Source organism: Mauremys mutica, chromosome 2 (genome assembly GCF_020497125.1).
Source record: "Mauremys mutica isolate MM-2020 ecotype Southern chromosome 2, ASM2049712v1, whole genome shotgun sequence".
Classification (NCBI taxonomy): Eukaryota; Metazoa; Chordata; order Testudines; family Geoemydidae; genus Mauremys; species Mauremys mutica.
In genome coordinates this window covers 36,542,646-36,562,186 of record NC_059073.1, presented here as the reverse complement: position 1 = coordinate 36,562,186, position 19,541 = coordinate 36,542,646, and the positions used below count along the sequence as shown (strand labels likewise).

The following is a 19,541-nucleotide window of genomic DNA, read 5'->3' as shown; positions in this document are numbered from 1 at the left end:
ATACAGCCTTCCACTCAAAGGATTAACAGGCAGTAATTTCTTTGAAAATAAAATAACCTTTATTTAACACAAAATATTCCCTAATACAATAAGTCTAATGCATATACTAAAAAGAATAAACCATAAACACTTTTAACATAACAGGTATATATGAGAATACAAACAAACTCTATCAGCACATGCATATGCATATTCAAATACCCAATACTATACTATTATACAATTAAACACAGTTTTAAGTGGTTACATTCTGAATTCAATGGCCAGTTACATGGAGAATGCTGACAGCAAGGCACATAAAACATTAAAACAAACACACACTGTGATGGTTTGTCACTCCCAGGGTGCAGTGTGGGAGCCGTGGGAACTGCTGTGCCCCTCTAACGACCCGGCTTGTCGGATCCTGCTCACATTGCTTTTTTGGAGATATAGCCAGCCTCCCCAGGCCCTGTTATCACCCAACACAACAGCAGGTGATGCCACACACCCAACTGAGATACCTGAGTACTTTACCTAAGCACTCAAAGACAGGCAGGAGACAAAGTCAATTTCCCAGCTCCTCCGCCTTGCACCCTGGCTGGAGTATAAACCCAGAATTATATCCTCTTACACTGCACAGAGATCTGTACAAAGTAAGCTTATTAATATAGTCGCTTTCCCCTCAATGTGGGAAAGATATGCACAACTAGCTTGTGTTAACCAAGCTGAGATTTTTCCCTAGACACTTTACTCAAAGGCACGCTGGTTTACATAAAGCATAAACAAGTTTATTAACTACAAAAAGATAGATTTTAAGTAATAAGTGATAGCAAACAGATCAAAGCAGATTGCCTAGCAAATAAACAAAAACACAAACTACCCAAATATTAATTTCTCACCCTGACTGATGATACAAGCAGTCCAACAAGTTGCCATATACAGGCTAGAAATCCCGTTAGCTGGGGACCAACACTTCCCCCAGTTCAATCTTTATTTCTCAGGTGTTTCCAAGAGTTCTCTTGTGTGGGGAGTGAGGCCAAGAGATGATGTCACACCCTGCCTTATATAGCTTTCCCATATGGTGAGAACCCTTTGTTCCAAACTCAGTTCCCAGTCCAGTTTATGGAAAAATACAGGTACCAAAATGGAGTTCAGTGTCGTGTGGTCTGGTCACATGACCTAGCATGCTCTGCTGAGTCACAGCAGTCATTATTCATAGACTGTCTGGAGCATTCTCAGGAAGGCTCCCTAGGTGGGGGATAAGCTTTTCCTCAGGCCTATTGTTTCCTCTAATGGCCCATTACCCTGAATAGCCCCTTCACAACCAGCTGTCTAGACTGGAAGCCTTTTGCCTAGTGGGTGTTACCCAGGTGTAACCACATTTGAAATACAGATACATAGTCAATATTCATAACTACAGATACAAAAATGATACATGCACACAATTAGGATAATCATATTCAGCAAATCATGAATTTCCCAGTGACACCTCACAAGACATAGCTTATACCATATGCATCATAATTATATTATAATCATATCATAATCATATAATTATGAAGAATATGGGGTGCAGCATCTCACACACACATACACAGACATCCAGATTTAATAACTCAGGCATACACATATATGCTTCAGTTGGAGTCTTCTACTAAAATCATCATGCTTATTTTCTCCACTGTCTTCTTTCCCTCTTCTCTGTCTGGGTTCTTGTGTTCTGTCAACTGCTGCTCCACCACTTTGCTTCTTTCTTCAGACTTCATTGATTTCAGCTCTTTCAGATGTTCTTCTTATTAATCTTCTCTTCCAACAACTGCTCTGCTGCTCATTCACACCAGCCCCTTCTACTCAGAAGACACAGACTGACTGAAGCCTGTCAGCTCTCTACCTTATATAGAGATCTTGACCTATTCTGATTGGTTATTGCACGTCATATGATTCGAATTTACCAATCAGCTTCAAGCCCTTTAGAATCTGGCACCAGATTGGGAACCTGTGCCTTTAGCACTGGACTTGTTTGAAGACTTGTGTTCTATCTGACTAACCCCACCCTTCGATGCTGTAGCGACCTTTATTTCACCCAAGTCTCCCTGATTGCCATTGGCCGAATCATTGTAAGGCCACCATTTTGTTTTTCACAGCACCAATTTGTTATGGCCACCATATTGTTTTCCCTAACTGTCACTGCTTTAAACTATCTTTATTGACTATTTAAATCTTTATAATTACCAAAAAAAATACATATTTATATACACCTTATCATTATGTTTTGCTGTCACCACTCCAATTTTACTAATTTTACATAAGCCCAAATCTGGATCTCTCCCTGCATCAGCTAATGATGACAGATCAGCACTATTGATGCTGGACAGCACCTAGTGCTGAACAGCATTTTCAGCACACAGGGAGCAGCTGAAAAATCCTCTGTATCAAACTAATAAAGATGAATTATGTTTCCAAAAACAGAATTTTATTCCATAACAATGCAAATAGAAAAACATTTATAACTTAATAAACTTAATAAATTAAGAAAAAAGAACTTACGAAGGGGAGAGAACAGTCATATCCATTTCAGATATACATACACCAACCATGTCTTTCATAGATCAATATGTGTGGGGCTATGAATGTCTTTAATGTCCCCAGGTGTGTAGTGGTAGGGGTAGTGCAGCAGCCCTTGATGCCATGAAGAATGTTGTGGAGGGGTCCTGATATGCAGTTCTCTATGGTCTGCAGAGGGAGGTAAGCATGGGATTCGTGGATCTGCAGGTCCACCAGACTCTGCAGCATGTCTGTTTGCACCTTGAGAAGCTCAAGCATCTCCTGCTGCACATCCTTCTCCTTTTCTTCAGCACACTTTATGGTACTCATTGTCACCTGAACCAGGAGCTCTGATGGTCAAGTTCCATGGTTCTAGACCTCAGTCTTCTGCCATGAGACATTCAACTCCATAGCATGGGCAGTGTTTTGGAGACACTAGAGAGTAAGGACAGCATCCATTGCTGACTGCCCAGGGCAGCACCAGTCTCTTCCCAGTGGGCGGGCTGAGGTGGGCTAGGAAATTGGAGGGCTGTGCTATAGTGGTGCAATTGGCTAGGCTGCTCTTGCTATTTGGAGGCTGGTTACAAGTACAGCCTGACATGGCTGCAAGATCTTTTTGAAGAGGCAGCATGCTGGAGGTGCCCAGCCAGAGCAAGGTGGCTGGAGAGTGCATGGGAGGCCAGCCAGAGAGGAGCTGGCTGCTGGAGGAGGTGGAGCAAGAGGGGAGAGTTTGGAGTGGCAGCTGGGGGAGCTGCTGAGGAAGGCTACTGCGGTCTCAGAGAGAGTTCAGCTTGCCGAACACTCACCCAGCATCACTCTCCGGCTCTGCCCTTTGGTGACACAGAGCGGGGCAGGGAGTGCAAATCCCGCAGTCATGGCTGAATTGTGAAGGAGACAGAGCAGAGCTGGGCAGTGTAGCTGTGTGCATGTTTCACCATGATCCCCCCAATAGCTCCCCTGTCAATCACTCTGCTCCGCATTGCTCTGCAAATCTCTGCAGCCTGGGAATCACCACACCTAGGCACTGATGCAGTGAGCAGCAGATTCAAAATGCCACCCAGCCTCCAGGCACCAGAAGGTTTCGCAGCCCTGTGAGCGCAGTTGCAAACTTCTCCCTTCTGCTCAGTGCATGGGGCTCATAGCACAGCTGCTCCCAAGGCAGTCAGCAATGGATGCTGTCCTTACTCTCTAGTGTCTCCAAAACACTGCCCATGCTATGGAGTTGAATGTCTCATGGCAGAAGACTGAGGTCTAGAACCATGGAACTTGACCATCAGAGCTCCTGGTTCAGGTGACAATGAGTATTTGGTTTACTTCCTCTCTCTGACTCTTTACTGCTGCTGGCAGCACAACTGCCTTCAGAGCCAGGTGTCCAGCCAGCAGCCACCACTCTCCGGCCACCCAACTCTGTAGGCAGCACTGCAGCCAGCAGCTGTGGAGAAGTAAGGGTGGCAATTCCATACCATATCACCCTTACTTCTGTGTAACATTTGACCTTTGCACTGGAAGCGATGGCTATGGGGGGAGGGAGGTAAGGCAAATTTTGGGGTAGCTATAGCCTCCACAAGCTGCCCCCCAATGCCGCTCTTGTGACTACCTAATAGTGACACTTGATTGCTGTGGATGATGATGTCTAGCAAGCAGAATATGAGCAAAGATCTTTCCAGGGACTTTAATCCTAGATGATAATCACAGAAGAATAAAACCAGAGAATTTGCAGCTACACAGCATTCTGTAGCAGAAAAAAATAACGCGAATAAGAACTTTCCCATAGCAGAAATTCCAGAGTGTTTAACAAATTCTAGAGAAATTGATTTATGTCTTTAACAACTTATGGCTTTATCATTTGATGCTCTGACAAGCTAACAAATACAATAACTCCTCACTTAATGTTGTAGTTATATTCCTGAAAAATGCAATTTTATACGAACCGATGTTAAGCGAATCCAATTTCCCCATAAGAATTAATGTAAATGGGGGCGTTAGGTTCCAGGGAATTTTTCACCAGACAAAAGACATTATATACATATACAGTATAAGTTTTAAACAATTTTAAACAAACAGTTTAATATTGTACACAGCAATGAATGATGTAAAGCTTGGTGGAGGTCCTGGAGTAAGGGGGTGGGATATTTCCCAGGGAATGCCTTGCTGCTAAATGATGAACTAGCACTTGGCTGAGCCCTCAAGGGTTAATAGCTGTTGTTAATGTAGCCTCACATTCTACAAGGCAGCATGGACTGAGGCAGCAGGGAGGAAACACAATAGATGCAGGGCAGTAGCTGTAAACACTTCCCTGCAGAATCTGAACATGATGATGAGCCCATACTATCCAGCTGGAGCGCACCACTCCCTCCTCCTGACAGCACATGCATGGCTGCGCACAGGTGATGACTTTCCAAAGTGCTGGGGTGGGGGGGGTGCATGCATGAGTGAGAGAGACAGCATTGCCTCTTTAAGCACCCTGACTGCACTTCAAGTACATTACCCTTTTAAGCAGATCAGCCAGTTCAGACAGGAAGCAACAACTTCCAGTAAGCTTGTCATTTCTGTCCCTGAGCCCTGTCCCCCTCCTCCGTGGAGAGGGGGTATGGAGTCGGGGGCAGGAGCAGAGGGACATCTTGATATCAGCACCCGTCTCCCCCAGCAAGCAGGAAGCTCCCAGGAGCAGTTCCAAGGCAGAGAACAGATCAGGAGCCAGCTCCCTCCCGGTTCTAATCCCCACAAGGAGGTGCTGCTCTTCCAGAGAATCCTGCGAACAGTGAACAAATCAGGCAGCTGCCAAACGATGTTATAAGGGAGCATTGCACAACTTTAAACAAGGTTTTTCCCTGATAGATCAGCAACAAAACAACATTAACCTGTTTTGTAAAATGCCACAAATCTCTATATTGCTTACTCTATAGAACAAAACACATTTTTGTGAAATGTAATGATTTCCTCCAGTAACAGCTAGGTGGGTTAAACCAGACAATCACTACACTCTTGAATGAACTCACACAGAAAAATAAGACAAAAACATCTTATCACCTGAGGGCAAATATTTTTCACAAAACAATAACTCCATAACTGACCTCTCAGTCCTCATCCTTGAAGGAAACCTGCACAAAGGAAATCTGCTCCTTCAAAAGATGAGCCTGGGAACTTAAATTCATAACTCTGCTAGATATTAAAAGCCATGGACTTACTAAAGACACTTGATTTATGGCTCATTACAACAATCTGTAATCCACTAATCCTCCTTTGTCCTCCAACTGTAGAGGTGTTTACTGCCCACTGTACCTTGAATGGCCCCTTGCAACATGTGTAAACTCCTTATCTGGTCCACTGATACAGAGGATTTTCTGCTGCTCTGTGTGTGCTGAAAACAACTGAAAACACTGTTCAGCACTAAACACTGTCTGGCATTAATGGTGCTGGCCTGTCACCATTAGCTGAAGCAGGGAAAGATCATGATTTGGGCCTTATTTAACTTAGTGAGATTGGAGTGGTGCCAGTGAAGCACAATGTTAAGGTGTACTGTATAGAGTTTTAAGTGATCACAGTGAAGGAAAACAAAATGGTGGCCACAAGGAATCAGAGCTGTGAAAGACCTTACAATAATTCAGCCAATGGCAAGCAGGCAGACTGGGGTGAAACAAAGGTCACTCCAACACCTGAAAGGAAGGGTCTGTCAGGTAGAACACAGGTCTTCAAACAGGTCCACATTCTAAAGTCACAGGTTTTCAATCAGGGCTTGAAGCTGATTGGTGGGCCAACTGTACATAAGGGAGAGCGCTGATAGGCTACAGTCAGTCCGTGTTAGAATGAGAGGAAGGCATGCTGGAGTGAGAGGAAGAAAGATCAAGAAGAGCTGAAACCATGAAGAGAGAAGGAAGGCTGAAACAGTAGCAGTGGACAGCATCAATTGACAGAACAGAAGGACCACCCAGAGGGATAGAAGACATCAGGAGAAGTAAGCCTAATGATTTTAATAGACTCCTGTTGAAGTGTGTATGTGTCTGCTTGAGTTAATAAAGTTGGATGTCTGTGTGTGTATGTGTCTATATGTTTAATATGTAATACCATGCTGTCAGCATTCTGCATGTGACTGGTCATTGCATACACAATATAACCATTTAAAACTGTTACATATGTATAGTATCAAATTGTGTTAATTTTATAGTATATATGTATTATATAGTATCATAGTAGTGGGTATTGAATATTATAATACTGGATATTTGAATATGTATATATGCTGCTAGAGTTTGTTTTTTTTTGTTTATATTCTAATTTATGATTGTTATGTGTATAGTTTATTCTTTAGATATATGTATTACACTTATTATATTAGGGAATATTATGTGTTAAATAAAAGTTATTTTGTCTTGGAAGAACTTACTGCCTGCGTGTTAATCTTTAGGGCAGAAGGATGTATCTGTGTCCTCCCAAGGGTTAACAGAACTAGCCTGTTCTGGGGAGTCCTCTGATGGTCAGAGACAAACTCCCTGGTAAAACCTGGGCAATTCCTCTAGGGCGGGCCACTTCCTGTAGCCCGCGGAAACAGACCAAACTGACAATTGAGTTGATAGGGTAGGAAGGCCATTGTGGGATGCCTTAAGTCTGAATTTCAGGGTAACACCATCCTTGTATTTAGCTGTAACACTTTGAGTACCTTCCCCACAGCTGAAGAAGAGTGCTGTGAAAGCTCAAAACTCATCTCTTCCACCAACAGGAGTTGGTCCAATAAAAGATATTACCTCATCTATCTTGTCTCTCTGATTTCTTTCCGGAATTTTCCATTTTTGCTCCATGGAAAATTACAGTCCTCTCTCTCCCCTGTCTTTCATGGTGGGGGAGGGGAGGGCATTTGTGTATAAATGGAGCTTTAATCATAACTACCATCTTGCTTTATATAGCTGTGAGACAAAACAGCTTTATATGACTTTTTCTTTTTGCTTTATATTTTATATACATTTACATTAATATACCAAAAGTTTTTACTTCCATTGACTTCAATGGGATTAACTGCATGAGTAAAATGTAATGTGAATATGTGTTTGAAAGATCAGGGTCATAGTCAGCACTTTAAAAGAAGCACTTTGTTTGTCTGCCATATAGACCATTGCTAGAGGGCACACTAGCATCCTATTAAGATTAGTGCCTCATTAGAGGATTAGGAATGTTTAGCTAATCTAACAGTTGTACTGACTGATCCTGCCTTTGTGCTTTTATGATACCCTTATTAGTGAATGTTTCCAAGGAACAATGAATTGTCATTGTTAGTGCAAAAGTTATTTTCTTCATGCTTGTCTGCTTTTATTTTTAAACTATTCTGAGGGGAGGACTTTATTCTTTGCATTTCTCCCTCAGAAAGCAGCTCTCATTAAGGTATGCATTTTAATTCCAAACACACAGGATGATGTTTACTTGAATCACTGCAATGGAAACCAGAGCCTCCTCCTGGAAGTGAGCTTAAAGAATCAACTATAAGTCAAGGCTGGCTGATACTTCACCTTCCTTTTTTTCAATCTGTGCTTCTTTTTGAAGAGAGAGATTCTTATTTAAAATCCATCATCAAATGGGCAAAAGCCTAGTAAATCTAACTGTTGTAGGGGATTTGGTATCTATGAGGTTTCAAAAGCTAGTAAAATTTAAATGGAGATATTCTCAAATTACACAGAACTCTTATTAAGGAGAAGACACACACTGCTGAATAGTGGTTACAACATGACTCTATAACTACAGTTGGCTTGGAATTTTGTCAAAATCATTTTTGATAGAAAACCAAGTTTCCACAAAATTAAATCTTCAAGGGGAAAATTTCAGCTTTGCCATCAAGAACAGTCAAATAAAATGTTTCAGGCTGGTTTGATACAAAGCAGAATATTTCATTTTGCTGAACTGACTTCAAACATTTTGTTTGCATCAGTTCAACATCAAACTGCTTTTCTCCATTGTGGCACATTGCTTCATTGGAGTAGATCGGGCCCCCATTCTTTTCAGTTGGCTCCTGGAGAACTACCATGATGCATCATGAACCAAACTGGGATGGGAAGATGGGAAAAGCATCGTCACATCCAACTCACCAACCTAGTAAGGAGGGTTTTAAACTAGGTTCAAAGGGGACAGGTGTCAAAAGCCCACAGGTAAGTATAAAAATAGCTGAATTAAGAAAGGGTTAGATTTGAGGGAAGAGGGGGAACATGGAAATTAAAATAGGGTTATAGGAGCAACAACAGGGAAATCAGTGGTGGAATCTGCTCAGTTTCTTAGTTGTTGATAAATAAATGCAAGGAGTATGGGGAATAATCAGGAAGAACTGGAAGTATTAGTACATAAGTTAAATTATAACTTAATTGGCATCACAGAAACTTGGTGGGGTAAATCTCATGACTGGAATACTGGTATAGAGAAATATAGCTTGTTCAGAAAGGACAGGCAGGGTAAAAAGGAAGGAGGTGTTGCATTATACATCAGAAATATATACACTTGTTCTGAGGTCCAGAAGGAGATGGGAGACAGACCAGTTGAAAGTATCTGGGTAAAGGTAAAAGGGGTGAAAAATAGGTGTGACACAATGGTAGGGGTCTACTGTAGGCCACCAAATCAGGAAGAGGAGGTGGATGAGGCATTTCTAAAACAAACACAGAAATATCACAAGACCTGTTAGTAATGGGGAACTTTAACTACCCAGACATCTGTTAGAAAAGGAATAAGGCAAAACACAAAATTTCCAATAAATTCTTGGAATATGTTGGAGACAACTTTTTCTTCCAGAAAGTGGAGGAAATAACCAGGGGACAGCCATTGGTAGTGAACAGGAAGAAATTGAGAGCGAATCTGAAGGAGACTGGGCTGGGAGTGATCATGAAATGATAGATTTCAGGATTCTAAGGAAAGGAAGGAGTGAGAGCAGCAGAATAAGGACAATGGACTTCAAAAACGCTGACTTTAATGAACTCAGAGAACTGGTAGGTAAGATCCTATGGGAAGAAAATCTAAGGGTAAAAATAGTTTAGAGCTGACAGTTTCTTAAGGAGACAATATTACAGGCACAAATGCAAACTATCCCAATGCAAAGGAAAAGTAGGAAGAATGGTAAGAGGCCAAGATGACTCCATCAGGAACTCTTTAATGACCTGAAAATCAAAAAGGTATCCTATGTAAAGTGGAAACATGGACCAGTTTCTAAGGAGGAGTTCAAGAGGCTAGCACAAGCATACAAAAAGAAAATTAGAAAGGCTAAGGCACAAAATGAGTTACAGTTAGCAAGGAACACAAAAGGCAATAAGGAGAGGTTCTTTAAATACAATAGGTGCAAGAGAAAGCGGAAGAAAAGTGTAGGCCCTCTACTTAGTGGGGAAAGGGAGCTAATAAGTGAAGACTTTGAGAAAGCTGAGGGGTCTGGTGCCTATTTTGCTTCAGTCTTCACTAAAAGGGTTAAAGGTGACCAGATATCAACATGATTAATATTAACAACAAGGTGGAAGGAATGCAAGCCAAAATAGAGAGAGAACATGTTAAAGTAAGATAAGTTAGATGTATTCTAGTCAGCAGGACCTGATGAAATTCATCCTGGGGTACTTAAGGAACTAGCTAAAGCAATCTCAGAACCATTAGCAATTATCTTTGAGAACTCATGGAGAATAGGTGAGGTTGCAGAAGGTCAGACATAGTTCATTTCTTTAAAAGGGGGAACAAAGACCAGTTATAGACCAGCAGCCTAACTACCTGGAAAGATTCAGGAACAAATTATTAAGCAATCAATTTGTAGCCACTTAAAGGATACTAAGGGTATAAGGAAGAACCAGCATGGATTTGTCAAGAACAAATCATGCTATACCTACCTAATTTCCTTCTTTCACATCATTAATGGCATAGTGGATGGGGGGGAACAGTAGATGTAAAATATCTTGATTTTTAGTAAGGCTTTTGACAAAGTCCCCCGTGACATTCTCATAAGCAAACTAGGGAAATGTGGTCTAGATAAAATTACTATAAGGTGGGTGCACAACTGGTTGAAAGAACCACTGTTCTAACTTTGAGGGTATATCTAGTGAGGTCCCGCAGGGGTCAGTCCTGGGTCTGGTGCTAATCAATATTTTCATTAATGACTTGGATAATAGAGTGGAGAATATACTTCATAAAATTTGCAGATGACACCAAGATGGGAGGGGTTGCAGGAGGACAAGATTAGAATTCAAAATGATCTTGACAAATTAGAGAATTTGTCTTTATTGAATGTATTCTCTTTGATTCCAGACAAGGGCAAAGTACTTTACTTAGGAAGCAAAAATCAAATGCACAACTATATTATGGGGAATAACTAGGCAGATGTACTGCCGAAAAGGCTCTGGGGGCTATAGTGAATCACAAGTTGAATATGAGTCAATAATGTGGTGAAGCTGCAAAAAAGGCTAATATTCTGGGATGTATTAACAGGAATGTCATATGTAAGACATGGGAGGTAACTGTCCCGCTCTGTTTGGCATTGGTGAGGCCTCAGCTGAAGTACTGTGTCCAATGCTGGTGTCACACTTTAGGAAAGATGTGGACAAATTGAACAGAGTTCAGAGGAGAGGTTTAAAAATACCCGTATGAGGAAAGGTTAAAAAAACTGGGCATAATTAATTTTGATTGAAAAAAGACTGAAGGGCTACCCGATAACAGTCTTCAAATGTTAGGGACTGCTCTGAAGAGGACTGTGATCAATTGTTCTCCCTGTCCTCTGAAGGTAGGACAAGAAGTAAAGGGCTTATCTGCAGCGAGGAAGATTTTGGTTGATATTAGTGAAAATTTTATATGGGTAGTTAAGCTCTGGAATAGACTTCCAAGGGAGGCTGTGAAATCCCCATCACTGGAGGTTTTTATAAACAGGTTGGACAAACACCTGTCAGGGATAGTCTAGGTTTACTTGGTCTTGCCACAGAGTAGGTGGCTGGACTTGATGACTTCCCAAGGTCCCTTCCAGTCCTAAATTTCTATGATTCTATGGAAGATGGAGCCTGGCCCATAGGAGAGAATGGAGACATCAAACTCTCAAACTACAATCCCCATGAAGCAATGCACACAGTGGTGAAATTCAACTTAATGTTGGACTGATTCAAAATGAAGCATTTAGGGTCAGTTCAACAAAACAAAGCAAAATATTTTGCTTTCCTATAGTCAACATTATTTTGTATATATTATGTTTTATAGGTGCTTTCACTTCCCCTCTGCCAGATAGCTTTTTTAAAAAGCAAACAGTACAGTCTTTGACTTTTTGGGTATCTAGTAAACTATTCTTAAACAATTCCAAATACCATTCACATTTTTTCTGTTTAAATTCTTTCTCCTAGCTGATTTGGCTCAGTTGTTTTCAGCTTTGTGAAACTGGACCTTTTAAAGCTTTGTGAGTGTGTGGAGGGGGGGTATTGGTTTGGACTTTACATTTGTTGTGTGCAAACAAAATAATCAAGTCATGATTACATGCATCCATACAACCACTAACTTCAGTTCTGTGATCAATTCCTCTTTATCTTGCAGTGCTGCGAGGTATTACTCTTAAATAAAATCCATTCACTGAAGGGAGCACAGGTGGTGCCAGCTGTCTGCTGAACTCTCTGGTTAATAGAAACGAAGGCAGCATAGTGATTGCTAAGAAGACTGTTCTCATTTTGAACCTTCTGATATACATGAAAATCAGAAATATGGTTTTCAAGAGTGGCCCTGTTCACTTTAAACCTGTACAAGCACATTTAGATTAGTTAAATTGAAAACACAGTTTAAAGGTCTAACACTCCATTTATGTATTTTCCAAACACAATAAAATTAATTTAATATTTATTGTTTTGAAAATTTAAAAATTCTATATTTTGTGCTTGTACCTAGTTGCTTTTCTTGGAGAAAGAATAGGGAGGAATAATGAGGACAGAGTTCTGGTTTGGAGCAACATGGGCAGTTTCTTTTAACTACTAATTATCTATATTACAGTAGAGCTTTTACAGAGAGACAAAGATGTAGTCACTGCCTCAAGGAATGATACATGTAAAGAGAGAATACATCAATATAAGGGGGAAGAAATAATTTAATACCATTTGATTTTTTTTAAATTACTAATGAGTAATGGAATATTCCCCACTGTGTCTGACTTTCGAATTAGATTTAAAAAAAAATACAAATAAGACAAGCACCTTACTCCCATTAACTTTCAATGAGAGTTGTACCTTTGAAAATCTCCCCCACACTCAAATAACAGCATACAAGATACTTTAGCCATCCAAAATTCTCAGTAGGTCTCATATTTACCTCTCTCACTACAGTAATCAAAGATTCTGAAAAGGGGTGTGACTTAATCAAATAGGTAGGGAGCTGTAGCCCCTACAGTGTCTTCTTTTTCAGTGGGGAAATGGAAGGAATTCTGTACTCATCTCAATGTAAGGAACACATATTCGATGTATTTGCTGGAATGAACTACAGAATGTTCATGAGCCTTTTCAGATAAATAGGTAGACTCTATCTGTGCTACATGTGCTTTCTTTCATTATAACATGTTGGGACCAAATCTTACAAGACCATCTGAGGGCTTCGTCATTAATTCTGAATTATCCAGCCCACCTCTCACTGAGACAGTACTTCCCAGGTACTGCATATAAATGTGGCAGCTTCCTCAAGTGTAACGTTATTCAGTCTTCCTGCAGGGGCATCAATCACCCAAATCCACATGGCCTGTGGCTAGTATTATCTGCCTAAATTTGGGAGTATCTTGCTGAGTTTCATCTTCCTGTACATATCTATCCAACAACGAAGAGTCCTGTGGCACCTTATAGACTAACAGATGTATTGGAGCATAAGCTTTCGTGGGTGAATACCCACTTCGTCAGACCAATACGTCTGTTAGTCTATAAGGTGCCACAGGACTCTTTGTTGCTTTTTACAGATCCAGACTAACACGGCTTCCCCTCTGATACCTGATATCTATCCAGGTTTATGATAAGATTACCTAATCAGTAAAGCAACTGCAGAGCACAAACACTTGATCCCTGCAGAACCTCTCTTCTTAACCCTGCTTTTTCCTTACTAACCATATTGCAGATTGTTCCACAATGATGTTCAAGAAAGATATAATTTTACACTGACAAGTGCTTTATACCGTTAGATTCCCTTTCATTGACTTTTTAAAAAAAATAAGCAGTTTGTATGTTTTTCTAGTTGTTTTGTATATTTTTCTCAACTTGTTTGCCATCATTAAAACCAATAGCTAACTCTCTTTTCCACATCTCTTTATAAACTTAGTCAAACAGAGTTAAGACTATTTGGACATTTACTGTCTGTACTTACAGTTTGTAGAAGACTTTTAACTCCTAGAACATGAGACTATAAGAATAGACATGCTGGGTCAGACCAGTGGTCCATCTAGCCCAATATCTTGTCTTCTGGCAGTGGCTAGTACCAGATGCTACAGAGGGAATGAATAGAACAGGGTAATTATTGAATGATCCATCTTCTGCTGTCTAGTCCCATCTTCTGGCAGGCAGAGGTTTAGGAATACCCTGAGCATGAGGTTGCATACCTGACCATCTTTGCTAACAGCCATTGATGAACCTAACCTTCATGAATGTATCAAATTCTTTTTTGAACTTACATTATCCCCTGGCAGTGAGTCAGAGCCGCCCAGAGGGGGGGGCAAGTGGGGCAATTTGCCCCAGGCCCTGGGCCCAGCAGGGGCCCCCACGAGAGTTTTTCGGGGGCCCTGGAGCAGGGTCCTTCACTCGCTCTGGGGGCCCCGGAAAACTCTCGCGGGCCCGGGCCCCCGGAGCTTCTTCGCTCCCGGTCTTCACTGGCCGGGGGTCCTTCCTCTCCAGGATAGAAGGACCCCCTGCGCCGCCGAATTACCGCCGAAGCGGGACCCGCTGCTAGAGTGCAGCCGGGTCTTTGGCGGTAATTCGGCGGCGGGGAGGTCCTTCCGTTCTGGGACCCGCCGCCGAAGTGCCCCGAACACCCGCGGTGGGGGCTGCACTTCGGCGGCGGGTCCTGCTTCGGCGGTAATTTGGCGGCGGGGGGTCCCGGAACAGAAGGACCCCCCGCCGCCGACTTACCGCCAAAGTGGGGCCCCCCGCCGCCGAAGACCCCGGGCCCCCGGAATCCTCTGGGCGGCCCTGCAGTGAGTTCAACAGATACATTGTCCATTGTGTAAGGAAATACTTCCTTTTGTTTTAAAACTGCTGCCTATTGATTTCATTAGGTGACTCCTGCTTATGCAAAGGGGTAAATAACACTTTCCTATTCACTTTCTCCACACTATTCATGATCATATAGACCTCTATTATGTTCCCTTTATTAGTCTCTTTTCTAAACCGAACAGCCCCAGTCTTTTTAATCTCTCCTCATATATAAACTGTTCCAGACCCCTAATTATTTTTGTTGCCATTCTCTATACCTTTTCCAATTCTAATATATCTTTTATTTGAGATGGGACTACCAGAACAACATGTAGTATTCACAGTGTGTGCATTATGATTTATTGTCTTATTATCTATCCTTTTCTTAATGGTTCCTAACATTCTGTTACCTCTTTTGACTGCCACTACACATTGAGCAGATATTTTCAGAGAACTGTCTACAGTGACTCTAAGATCTCTTTCTTGGCTGGTAACATTTTGTATGTATAGCTGAGATTATTTTTTCCAGTGTGCATTACTTTGCACTTATCAACACTGAATTTCATCTGCCATTTTGTTGCTCATTCACCTGGTTTTGTGAGATCCCTTTGTAACTATGCAATCAGCTTTGTCCTTCACTATCTTGAGTAGTTTTGTATCATCTGCAAATTTTTCCACCTCCCTATATACCCCGTTTTCTAGATCATTTATGAATATGCTGATAGCACTGGTCCCTTACAAATCCTTGTGGGACACCACTATTTACCTCTCTCCATGCTGAAAACTGTTTATTCCTACCCTTTGTTTCCTATCTTTTTACAAGTTAGTGATCCATGCAAGGACCTTCCTGCTTATCCCATGACTGCTTACTTTGCTTAAGAGGCTTAGGTGAAGGACCTTGTCAAAGGCTTTTTGAAAGTCAAAGTACACTATATCAATTGGGCCACCCTTGTCCACATGCACACCTTCAGAGAATTCTAGCAGATTGGTGAGGCATGATTTCCCTTTACAAAAGCCATGTTGACTCTTCTCCAACATATGTTAATCTATTTGTTGGATAATGATATTTCTTTACTAAATTTCAACCAATTTGCCTGGAAAATTAGGCTTTCTAACCTGTAATAGCCAGGATCACCTATGGAGCATTTTTTAAAAATTGGCTTTACATTAACTATCCTCCAGTCCTCCAGTTAGCTTCACTGCAATGCCCCTGTCTTCCTTGAGTGCTTCTTTAGCACGTTGATCATCCACTGCTCATTTGTCAGGTTTCCTGCTTCTGATGTACTTCCAAAAATTAATACAATTCTTTGCTAGTTGTTCTTCAAATTCTTGTTTATCCTGCCTAATTATACTTTTACACTTGACTTGCCAGAGTTTATGATCCTTTCTACTTTCCTTAGTAGGATTTTACTTCTAATTTTTAAATGATGTCTCGTTGCCTCTCATAACCTCTTTTACTCTGCTGTTTAGCCATGGTGGCATTTTTTTGGTCCTCTTACTTTAGAATGAAATCAAGCAAGGTTTGGTGAAATTGAGGATTTGGGGGTTATTTTTTTGTTTTTAACAATTCTTCATTTTTTAACTGCAAAGCTGTCCTCTGTTTGGACATATGTAACTAACACCTTAAGTTTGTCATGGGTTATCATGCTTCTCAGGTCTGCAAATATTCATGGAAAGTTATTTCAGAATTCTTCCAGGGCTTCCAAACATTTCATTGATTTCAACAGAGCCCAGCAGCACAGGATCTAAAGTGAAAGGCCATCAGGAAACTGTTCAATATCACTTTTATTTAACAATCCAGCCTGAAAAATAGCTTCTGTCTGAATCCTAAAAATCCTGGGGTTGGTTTGGTTGGTTTTTTTGTGTGTGACACATAGGCTCTGACTTCTGCTGGCATGGTGAGTGCTTGACCCCCTCTGCCCCCGCCCTGACTCCACCCCTGCCCCGCCCCCTCCCACTCCTGTCCTGCCTCCATTCCAACTCCTTCCCCAAAGTCCCTGCCCCAACTCCGCCCCCTCCCTGGCTCCCCGCCTCCTCCCTGAGCGCACCGCGTTCCCGTTCCTCCCTCCTCCCTCCCGGAGCTTGTTACGCCGTGAAACAGCTGTGGGGCTGGGGGGGGAAAGGCGGACAGTGGGGGAGGGGCTGGGGGCTAGCCTCGCTGGCCGGGAGCTCAAGGGCCGGGCAGGATGGTCCCATGGGCTGTAGTTTGCCCACCTTTCCCCTACTGCTTGTGTTAAAGGAGATTTATTTAATACTTTATTTATTTAAATTTAAACAATACTAAAATCACCAGTACAAACAGCTCTGTGATGCTGTATGATTGAAACATGACCATTTATATCATTACTATTGCCACTGTTAAACCATTGCAACAAAACTTGTATAAAGTATATCATGTCAATGGAAGAGTTATGATTTGCTAAGTAGGATTATCCTATTTAGATGCATGTATAATTTTTGTAGCTGAAGTTATAGATATTGACTATGTATTGGCATCCTACATATGTGCTGTATTCCTGAGTAACACCCACCAGGTAAAATCTATATTGAAGCCAGACGGCATATTGTGAATGGGCTATTCAAACTGATGCCCGTTAAAGAACACTTAACTCTCATCCCACCCAATGAACCTTCCTGTGGATGTTTTAGCCAGAATATGGGGCATGTGATTTTTCATGTGATCCTGGACTCCAGGGTCTTGTGCCTATAATTTTCCACAAAGACTGAGAGCATGCCCTCCACATGGGAGAAGATATAAAAGACCCTGGAATTATTTCCATTTTGCCTCTTTCCTGCTCTGTTCTCTGGATTATAGATTTACACTAAAAGAAGCATATTGACTATGGACTTCCAATCTTTTGGAAGTTACTGGAGATTTTATAAGTCAGCAGCCCTGTAATATCCCTGCTACAAATCTTATCCAAGAACTTTGCAATGATTGTATGTATATGATTTTTCTGACCATTTTAACTCTCTCCTTCTTTTATATTCTCTAAATAAGCCTTTAGATATTAGATCCTAAAGGATTAGCAACAGTGTGATTATTGATATATTGACCTGGGTATGTGGCTGATCTTTTGAGATCAGAAGAACTCTTTGTTTGATGAAATTGATTTTCAGCAACCACTCATCATAAAGCTTAGTGTCTGGGTGGTGAAATAAGGCCTGGGATACCTAAGGAGACTGCATTTGGACTTCTTGTTAACCAGTGTGGAGAGACAGAAGTTTATTTCTGTTTCTGGCTTGGTATATCTAATAATCTAATAATAGAATAACCACCAGTTTGGGGTACGTGGGCTGATTTTCAGTGGCACTCACACTGCCTGGTCCTGGCCACCGGTCCGGGAAGCTCTGCATTTTAATTTAATTTTAAATGAAGCTTCTTAAACATTTTAAAAACCTTATTTACTTTACATACAACAATAGTTTAGTTATATATTATAGACTTATAGAACGAGACCTTCTAAAAACATTAAGAAATGCTGAAATCTAATAGTTGGATTTTTTATAACTCTTGCCCAAAATATAAGAAGGTTAGACCTAGGGCACAACACTTTCTAAGATTTAGCATCACAAAGAACAAGAATCCACACACTGTTGCTCAGATATCCACACAGTTACATACGTGCTCTTTTAAAGCTTTTCAAATTCACAGGCACTTTTGAGGGCATGCATTTTTTTGCATTATCCAAAACAAATAAAAAATTAGTACAGTGGAGACAAAATAATACAAACAAGTTGATGATTTTATTGTAAGGAAATGCACAGATAGCTTCTAGCATACCTGGTTACATTAAAAAAAGAAAAAGTTTGTTGCTATTACATGTGAAACTTAAACCAGGAAAGAAGTTAAGATCTAGTCCTACTCTCATTGATGTAATTGGCAAAATTCCTATGAACTTCAATGGTGCAGAGTAAAATCTTTTGGTCGGAGTCACTTCTAATGATTTAGATGAGAAAACTCACAGAAACTGGAGATAGAAAAGACCTATTATGTTGTCTAATCCATTACCCTACAAATGCAGGCTTGTTCCATATAGTATGTTTTCTAGTGTTTTGTTCAGTCTACCTTTAAATATCTCCAAGTATGGGCCTTAATAGACGAGGACCTTAACAATGATCAATAAGCAGTACTCCATGGGACTAAGTTTATACATAGGAATAACAATTACATTTGGACCTCATGCAACTTTAGATAAATATCCAACATTTATAGATCTCTTTAAAGGGATTAGTAATATCAAATACAAAAGAGTCGTGCTTTGCCTGTAATAGCAAAAATTACAGCCTCCCCAGCTTTTTGTATAAAAAGCTTATTTAAATTGACAATAACTAACAGATGTAGTTCTATCAATTATGAATTTTCTATCACTTCTGAAAATACTAGATTTTGCAAACATGTAATTGTGGATGTGTATATGCACACGTGGAATCAAACATCATTAAATGGATTTTGCTCCTTAAATAAATAAGGTGCAATACAGACTGTGAGAGCAACATTCCAAGAATCAGTCAAAGAAAGGTATATTTATTTAAAAGCAATTTGGAAGAGTTATTTACTTGGCAAAGAATCTAAATTCAGAAAAGCACTGTGCTCAAGCCATTACTGAACAAAAATTTTAATCTAGGCCAGGAGTTCTCAAACTTCATTGCACCATGACCCCGCTTCTGACAACACGACCCCAAGAGGGGAGACCAAAGCCTGAGACTGCCCGAACCCTGCCATCCTGGGTGGGGAAGCCAAAGCCCGAACTCCACCACCCCAGGCAAAGCTGAAGCACAAGGGCTTCAGACCCAAGCAGGAGGCCTGTAATCCGAGCCCCTCAACCCAGGGCTGACGCTCTCAGTCTTCGGCTTTGGCCCTGGGTGGTGGGCCCGGGGCCCCAGCAAGTC

General features: G+C 41.1%; 1 protein-coding gene across 3 annotated transcripts in view; it reads left to right on the top strand.

The window, feature by feature from the left end:
* OXR1 (oxidation resistance 1) overlaps positions 1-19,541 on the top strand; it is a 556,965-nt gene that overhangs the window by 19,202 nt on the left and 518,222 nt on the right. Inside the window, exon 1 of one of the 3 annotated variants that reach the window (XM_045003187.1) lies at positions 6,336-6,478. The exons of the other annotated variants lie outside the window; for them this stretch is intronic. The gene's annotated coding sequence lies outside the window, so the exon portion shown is untranslated. Of the gene's footprint in view, positions 1-6,335; positions 6,479-19,541 lie in introns of those variants that run through there. 3 annotated transcript variants of the gene reach the window in all.